Source organism: Cariama cristata, unplaced genomic scaffold (assembly GCF_000690535.1).
Source record: "Cariama cristata isolate BGI_N322 unplaced genomic scaffold, ASM69053v1 scaffold21279, whole genome shotgun sequence".
Lineage (NCBI taxonomy): Eukaryota > Metazoa > Chordata > Aves > Cariamiformes > Cariamidae > Cariama > Cariama cristata.
In genome coordinates this window covers 25,102-33,127 of record NW_009634353.1, presented here as the reverse complement: position 1 = coordinate 33,127, position 8,026 = coordinate 25,102, and positions in this window count along the sequence as shown.

The window sequence follows — 8,026 nt, the reverse complement described above, 5'->3', positions numbered from 1 at the left end:
CTCGCCCCCAGCTCCCGCTGCCAAAGCGGGCACACGTTGGAAAATAGCTTTAGACATTAAAAAAAAAAACAAACTACCAGCATCACCGAAAAATAATTCGGCGAAATAATTTTAAATATTTTAAAAAACCCTGTCACCCATCTTTTACTATTTTATTTTGTTTCCCCGTTGCTGGTGACTGGCTTCGTACGGGAGGTCTGAGTGTCCTGGCGAAGGCGCCTTGCGCGGGCAGCTCTGCGCTGCGCTGGGGTTCCCTTTTTAATTTATCCCAAATGCAATATTTTTCCCACATGTGCATTAGGTAGGTAAAGACAATTTTTTTGCGTTTCCAGAGTGAGTTTTCCAAGGTTAAAACACGAACTGCTCCCCCCCCCAAAGAAGAAATAAACTGTGTTGTATGCCTGCGTACGTGTGTAGGTGAGGGACCATCTGCCAAGTTTCATCATCTTCTGCTCTGAAGAAATCCAAAGAACTCCATTGCTCGCCATCAACTGCGAAAGTCTGTATTTAGTTAATCCACTTTGGTGGGAAATACAGTAAAACTGAACTGCTAATGCAATAAACATTTATGAAATATAAGAGGGAAGCTTTAAGTAATGCTTCAGGCGAGCTGACCCAAATATAAAAAAAAAAAAAAACCAAAACAACTTACTGTGCGCTTGTTATGTTTTGAATTATTGTTCATCTGACAAAAAAATTTTTTTTTTGTTTTTGTTCTTAACAAATAAACTTTATAGGAATCGGGCTTCCAGATCTGCCCCTTGTTGTTTAAAACTGGATGAGATGACAATGCAAAAAAAATGGAAGTAACAAGAAGCATCGTACTTTTCTTCTCCTCAGCAGTGTTGAGAAAAAACTGTGGATCCTGGAATTTTACTGTGGATTTTACTGGTTTTCTGGAGTACTGTAAGTTGAAGTCTCATCCCGCAGGCCTTTGCGAGCACCAGTAGCTCTCCGTCGTGTTAACAGTCTGCTCTTGATAAATGCAGTTGATCCTGCTAGTAACAATATCGGGGTCGAGTTTCAAATCGAGTAAAGTTAACGAATTAATTTTTTGCATCATTTGAATTTGCCCTTTGTAGCTGCAGTTTGGTTTCGGGTGTTCTGCCCCACCTAAGAGCACGTTAACATCGTGTGGTTTAATGCGCGAAAGGTACGCCCTGCTAAAATTAAAATGTAGCTCTAATGTGCAGTTATTTATATGAAATATATGCTGCTTCTCTGGCCTTTTTCTGGGTAAATTAGTGAGAAAAAATTAGTTTTAAAAACACGTATGAGAAATTATCCACTCTTGTGTAGTTTTGAGGTGGGGACAGGGAGCAAATACATCTTATGCATTTTTTTTTTGTGCCATCCAGGAAGAAGTCTTAGCTGGCTAAAACGTTCGGAAGGGCGATTTTCGGGTAACGTGTGTGCGCTGAGGAGATGCGCTGTAGGTGCCCGTACAAATGAAAGTAACTTGGCCGCCTGCAGTTCCCACGTCTGTTGGTGCTCTTTAATAGTCATTTCTCTTCACGCAACCCTCGCTCAACTTCAGCGGCCTTGCGAGGCAAGTCGTGTCGGAAATGTAATAGCTGGGACCATTTGGTGGTTGTCGGTCAAGCATCGGGTCTGACTGCAGCTATTAGGCACATCTGTAAATATTAATACGTGACTTTTGTTGAAATTTCATTGTTCAAAGGGAGGCGGGAATGAAAGTGGCGTGATTTTTTTTTTTTTTTTTTTGGTTCCTCCAGACCCAGGCAGATATGAAGTGTTTCAGTGGTGTTACTTGCCCCCTTATTTTCGTTTTTTTACCATAATTGTGTCTTGCTAATTAATGTCTGGGTCGGTCAGCTGTAGCGAGATGATTTATTTAGTCTTTTTTGTAAAATACTAAATGCTTTTTTTATTATTTTTTTTTAATTCTGCTTTCAAATGAGAACAATGACTTCAGGATTTATTTGTTTGTGCGTGTCTCCTGAAAAACTGTTTGATAGCAGAGTTGTTTTGGTTTTTTTTTCCTGTGCTTTATATATATATAGAAAATGCTTAATATTTGCTTCTCTTTGAGCTTACACCTAGCCCTGAAGCGTGCAAGTCAGTGAGGGCTCTGTATGCAAATCTGTCCTGTCATGGGCTCCTATATTTATTTCCTTTTCTTTCCCATGGCGCTCTTTCTCACTTTTTTCTTTTTTCTTTTTTTTTTTTTTTTCCTGGTTACAATGTCCGTGAGGAGGGACTAGGTTGTGTTTTAAGGGAACCCTGTATTTCAGGGTGAATTTGTTTTGGTTTTGTGTGTGTGTTTGGGCGGGGAGGGGGTGTTTTTTACTTAATTGCCCAATATACTTTGGCAAGCAGAAGTTGCATTGTTTTGTGAACTACGTTAATGGATTTCTGCGTGTTCAGATTCCCCAGTTATTTGGGGGATTTAATTAAACCTCCGTAGGTGGCTGGCTTACGTAGATGGCAGGTAGAAGTCTCAATTTCTAGAAATAGCTGGTGTACACACTGCAGGCGTGGAGCTTGCAGCAGCAGAAGAGCTGTTGCGATGCTTTTGCATTGAGGTGAAGCTTTTGGGGCAGTTTTCTTGATATTTGGGGCTATCAGTACAGTGGGACCGCCCTGTTCCTGGCCACGGTGGGGTGCTGCTCGAAGGCTGGGGGTGCTCCAGGGATGCTGCCTCCTCCCCGGCTGCGAGGGCCTGAGCGCCCAGCAATGCCACCACAAAAACCCCCACCCCCAAATAACCTCTCTGCATCTTACCTGCTTGTCCCAGGTGTGGTTTATCACCTAAATCAGTAGAAATAAGATGTTTCCTTTGCTCCTGGTCTGCCAAGACCAATAGGTTGTTCTCACTGCTGCTGTTTTAACCCCTTCAGGGAGGGGAGGTGGGCTTGCTGCTGGCCGTGGTTTTGCCCGGCGGCTTTCCTACTCACCCCCAGAGCTGCCGCGGGTTTCGGCTGGCAGGAGCAGTGTCGTCCCTCCTTGCTGTACAGCACCTGGGTTACAATTCGGGGTTACCGGTGTGCCTTGGGTACCACTGCCCAGAGTCACGCTTCTGCAGCTGGGACTACTGGCACGGGGAGAACAGGGAGAGAAGGGATGTGATTGCTCTTAAAGTGCTGCTTCGTAGTCTGCCCTATCTGCAGGTGAAAACTGGATTTTAATTTTTTTTCCCTAATTTTAAAAATATTTATGCCTGTCCGAGCCTTTGCGGTCTGCACGTGCCTAGGGAAGGGACTGCTCTGAGGCTGCCCGACAGCCCGGGTCCCCCATCCTGAAGCACAGCAGGGTCTCTGCGAGTGCCTTGTAAACCCTTCTGTGTGTTGTTTTCCAGTTCCCGTTGAAACAGCGATTGTCTTGTGTCCAGGGAGAGTCGCCGCAGAAGGAGCTGATGTGCCTGCCTTCACAGGTGAGTTGGGAAGGTAAGCTCGCATGGCTGACCTGCTCCGAAATACCTGCAGCATCTGCATCCCTCTGGATAAATGCAGGTTCCTCTGAAATGCATATCCCTTCTCGGATGCTGTGGGTAACACCTTGGAGAGGTCAAGATAAGCTCAAATCATCTTGTTCAGCTGCTGTCTTTCTGATTTAACATTGAGAATCCGAAGCACAAACTAAGTTTGAAAGAAGCTGAAGTGTGAGATGAGATGATTCAAACGCAGAGCTTTCTATTGCTTAAGATAATGATGCTGTCATGTCATAAACACGCATATTTTCTCAGATACGTATTTCACTGCCTATCCCAAATTTCCACTTGCCCAATACTTGGTGTGAATGTTGATATTTGGTTGTTTTTTTTTTTTTTCCCTCCTCTGTGCTAGAGAATAGGCTGGTGGAGGTGTATTGAGCCCTCTCTTTGGAAAGTCCTTGCTGAAGAGAGCTCTTGCCCCTCTTGTCAAACTAGGCTAAAGACTGGTTTATATTTATATAAAAACATTAATTAAAATGTGAACCTCTAACACAATCAGAATGGATTCTAGAGCTGAACTTGTTTTGCTGTTGCTTTTTTTTTTTTTGAGTCACTTGAAGAGATGAAAGAAATAAGACTACACAGGTACAGTCAAGTAAAACATTGTTACAGAAATAATTAAGGGTGAAATTACTTGGGGGGTGGTTTTGGTTTAGCTTGTACAGGTTTCTCTGGGTACTTGTTGCCTTTGCAGTAAGTAGCAGTTGCTCGTTAAAGAGTTGGACCTAGTGCTATCGGTACTGAGGACATTGAAGTGGTAAAAAAATACTGCTTTTTTTTTGTTGTTGTTGGCAAATATTTGATTTAAAATTTGCAATAATTTGGCATGGGTCATGAGAGCTTTTGAAATTCCTATTTTTAAGTTTGCTAAACAGGCAGTGACGAGGAGGAGGACAAACTGGAACTCGGCAAAGTGGCGTGTTTAGAACAAGGGGACGGCACAAGCATTTGAAGTAATGGCGTCACTTCTGACATTGTTCAGGCTTTTTTGTGATGCTGCTTTTTAAGAAAATGAATTGAAGGAAGTTGTCACATAACTGGGGGAAGAAAAAAAAGTTGAAACACAAAAAAATGTCAGGCTATCTGCACAGCTCCTGTACAGCCCTCGAGGTCTGGTGTGTAAGTGCCTCTGGCAGCTGCGTGCTTCAGAGCTCCAGCCTCCTGCCCTGCGCTGGTATTTTCTTCTCTGGTATAGGCTGGGGAGGTGGTGAAGTTCCAAGGTATCTTTAGTTTCTGGTTGCGTAAGGTTGGTTCATTCAAATAATAAATGAGCATAATCTAGTCCTTAGAAAAAAAATCAGTGTTTTTTTTTTTAAATTTCTCAAAAGTCAGAACAAGCTTTAATAAAAATATTTTAAGGAGAACTTAACAGGTTTGAACTGTTGGAATCTGGATTTATTTATCTGAAATATTAACATTGCAACTCCTGGAAAATCCTCAATGTTCGGCAGCCACGAAGGGGGAAAGCAGAAGGTAGCATTTCCCCACAGACCATTTGGAAGGGCCGGGAAGGTCTGCAGGCTCTGTACTGTAGCAAAAGCAGCGCAGATCTGCTAGATCTGGAAGTGTAGGTTTGCAGGGACCCAAATATTAAGTGTGCTTTGGAGGTGGGGCGAACAGTTAATTTCTGATTTGTTTCTGAAAGTGGTTTTGTTTGCACTGTGTAACTGCTTGTTCTCTTACAGTTTCAGACTTTCTGATAGCACCCATGAAGAAAAAAAAAATGTCCTGTGGTGGTAATGCATGCATGTTAAATGTCTTCATTGTAGAGTGTTCTTCAGTACCTTATATCATGGTTTTAAAAAAAAAAAATATTCAAAATACCATTTGGAATGTCAACATTCAGTGGGCTTTGAGGAGATGTAGCAGCACATCATGGTTTGTAGGGACAAGGAGATACAGACCATTCTGGGCTGCCTCATTACCTCAAGGATAAGACAAGAAAGTGAGCTTCTGGTTATCATAGATGTGGAAGCTAACACATTCCCATGTAACTCTTTAGTTCAGTTGAACAGGTATGTGTAGATAAGTTCTCTTGGTGCTTATATTTGTGCACATCCTTTGCAGCTGCAAATATACTCCCTAATATTTGTGCGTGCCTGTGTGTCTCAGCGGGGCTGGCCCTGCAGGCAGGAAGGACTTGAGGCTCCTTTTTGTTCTCCAACATGGGCATGGCCGATGTTGGCTTGAGCACTAAGCCTTCAGCTGGTGCCTTACCCCTCACTTACTGCTCTTCGGTCCTTTTCCCCAGCAAAGGATCCGCTGTGTGTGGGGAGGGGGCGGAAGGGGAGGGTCTGGAGGCAGTGGAGAGGCACTAGGATGGAGAGCTGTCAGCAGTGCTCTAGCAGCACGTAAATACTGGAGTTTGGGATTGCCTGTTGCTCTCCAGTATTGCATTGCTGCTTTAGTGAGGCTGGAAATCGGTCCCCCCTGCAGGAGCCGGGGCTGCAGGAGCCAGGGCTCTGGTTCTCGGGGTGCCTCCTTGGCACCCCCACAGTGCCTTCCACACTGCTGCTTGGGGGGCTCGTGTCTCCCACACCAATAAACCACTGCGGAGGCAGCAATGAACGAGGGCTTGGTGTCGTTAATGGGGAGGGGGCAGGGGGCTGTACCCCAACACCTCTGTGCTGGTGGGTACCTGATGCTCCAACCCTGGGATGGAGTGGGCAGAGGGCACTGCCAGGGCACAGAGCTTTGGTTGGGAGATGGTGCCAAGCCCTTCCCCAGCATCTGGGGGGAGGGAGGGCCTGGGGTGGGGGACAAAGGGTAATGCTGGCCCCTGGGTGCTCGCCCCTCGCTGCACCCTGCCTCCAGCAGCTGGGGAGGGGGTGTGGGCAATGTGGAGGGGGGTGCAAGGGCTTCAACCAGGTGGGAAGAAGAAAGGACCCTACTGTGCCTGGGGAAGCCCTGCCATGGGGGGTTGTTTTTCCCCACATCCACACAGCCCCCTTCCCCCCCCGCCAGCCCCCCTCAGGGTAACCAGGTCAGGCATAGCTGGGGGGCGGGGGGGGGGAGCTGCCAGTGCCCAGCACCCATGCAGCATTTAGCTGTGATGGGAAGAGTTTGGAGGGTCTGAAGCACCTGAGGGTTTCTCTGCAGACCCATCACTGCTCCTGGGAAGGTCTGGGATGGTGCCTTCCTGGTGGAGCATCCATCCTCTGCGGTGGGAGAGAGGTCACCTGTCCTGGTGATGGTACATCGTTAATGGCCACGCTCTTGCAGTCTGCTCTTGAGCGTTTGGTGGTTGTGAATCCCAGAACATTTGTTTTTTCAACTATTTTTAGGAATTAATAAATCACGGTCAATAGTTGTGGGACAGGGGGGTGGCGGGGGAATGTCCTCCTGCTGATTTACAGCTTAATTGTGGCTCCCTGTCTGTGCTCTGAGCATCATTGATACCACCGGGAGGTTGGCACAAGGGACCCCCCAGCACGCAAATGTTAACTTCTAGCAGAGGAGGTGCAAAGGGCACGTGGCGGGGGTAGGAGCAGCTTTTAAAAGCCTCTACCTGTCAGCGGGTCAAAGTTGCAGTATTCGGATATGCGACCGACCCATTTCAGATCAGACATGGGTATCCTTTCACTTGTGTCTGTAAGACGGTTTATTCCCGCTCTCCACGTGTCAAGCCCTTAATCGCCATATAAAATACTGCTTTCCCTCAGGAAAACAACTTCATTAATAACTTGGTTTACAGGGAAATTCATCAATAAAGTGATTAATTCGGTACTCTTATTAATTTTACATCAGATTTTTTTTTAGAAAAATTTTGTTAGCATTTATAGGTGGAGTGTAAGTTAAAAAATCAGGTTTATTCCTTCCTTTTAGACCTTTCTGTTATGATCAGTTTGATTTTACTCAGCTAGAAGAAGAGATTTCCACTTCATTCACAAATAGAAGACTCCTGCTAAAACTGTGCTTTCAGGCTACAGTCTCCTGCTGGCATCAGAATGACTTGACGGTAACGGGAGAGTAAAAGCACCGCAGAGTTTTTGGAGCAGCGGGCAAGAATAAAATTTAGAGGCTAAATCAAGCTGGTAGGAAAAATGATCCTGGGGGAGACAATAGACAAATGGAGGTGGCTGTGCTGGGGGTAAGGGGCACCAAGCCATGGGAGTGGTCCCTGTCCGACCCCTTCGGCTCGGGGTGATGGATGTGCTGTAGCTGGGGCGTGGGGATGTCGGGAGCGAGGGCTGAGGGCAGAGCTTGGGGCTTTGCATCGGCCGTAGCAGAGTACCGGGGTGCCTGGCAGGCAGCGTTATCCCCCCTCCGCTGCTCCCGGTACCTTGTGAGTGTGTCTCTGCTCTGCTCCAAATATTTCAGAATATTGCCAATTATTAATACAGAAAGCCCAGGGGGGAGACATCCAGCTATGCTTTTCTATCTGAGAAGCTGAGGAAGCTCCTGTCATTTTATTTTTTTTTTTCCTTAAATGTAAAAGTTTATCTTCAACGTGTTTGCAGGTTGATTTCACTACTGCATTTGAGCACAAACCACTTGGGGGGGGGGGCAACAACGACTGCCCTTGCAGAGCATCCCTGGGGTGACTTCAGTCACCCGGAGACCCTTCTCGCC